Source organism: Athene cunicularia, assembly GCF_003259725.1.
Source record: "Athene cunicularia isolate RWA chromosome 4 unlocalized genomic scaffold, athCun1 chr4_part3, whole genome shotgun sequence".
In the NCBI taxonomy this organism is placed as follows: domain Eukaryota; kingdom Metazoa; phylum Chordata; class Aves; order Strigiformes; family Strigidae; genus Athene; species Athene cunicularia.
In genome coordinates this window covers 13,029,392-13,030,372 of record NW_020799100.1, presented here as the reverse complement: position 1 = coordinate 13,030,372, position 981 = coordinate 13,029,392, and positions in this window count along the sequence as shown.

Sequence of the window (981 nt, the reverse complement as noted above, 5' to 3'; positions counted from 1 at the left end):
CTTGGCCCCGCCCCGCGTGTGACGTCATGTGTGGGCGGGGCGCCGCCGGGTCCTCCCCCAGCCCCGGCAGGACGAGCCCCGCCGAGCCCCCGGCGCGGCCAGGGAGCGGCGAGGCTCGGGGGGGCCCGGCGGCAGCAGCATCCCTCGGTGCGGGGGTGACACGGTAGCTTGGTGGGTGTGAGCTGGCGCCGGCAGGACACAGGAACAGCCACAAAACCAGGGATGAAATGCGACGAGTGCATTTATTTGCGTTACCTCGCCAACCGGGGGATGCCCCCGGGCAGCGGCACATAAGCGGGGACGCGGGCACTGCAGAGCTCGGCCCGTGCTAGAGCACCGCCGGCCCCGCTGGGTCTGCCTGTTGATCAGGTACTCGTGCAGGCACGGTCTTCCCCGCAGCAGGGCAGGCATCTCAAGCATGTTCGTTAGGTGCCTCTCAGTCTCTCACAGGCCTATGTTATCTAAACACACATGTTCTACTTGTCAGACACACAAGGCTGAAGAACACTTAATGTCATATATGTGTTTTTCTACACCCTAGCTGCAAGTCACTTCAGTGGACTGAATTACTTGAGCGTGTCCAGAGAAGGGCAACGAAGCTGGTGCAGGGTCTGGAGCACAGGTCGTACGGGGAGCGGCTGAGGGAACTGGGGGGGTTTAGTCTGGAGAAGAGGAGGCTGAGGGGAGACCTCATCGCCCTCCACAGCTCCCTGAAAGGAGATTGCAGAGAGCTGGGGATGAGTCTCTTTAACCAAGTAATAAGCAATAGACAAGAGCGAATGGCCTCAAATTGTGCCAGGGAAGGTTTAGACTGGATATCAGGAAGCATTTCTTTACAGAACAGGTTGTTGGGCGTTGGAATGGGCTGCCCAGGGAGGTGGTGGAGTCCCCATCCCTGGAGGGGTTTAAGAGTCGGGTCAACACAGCACTGAGGGATATGATGGAGTTGGGAACTGTCAGTGTTAAGTCAATGGTTGGACT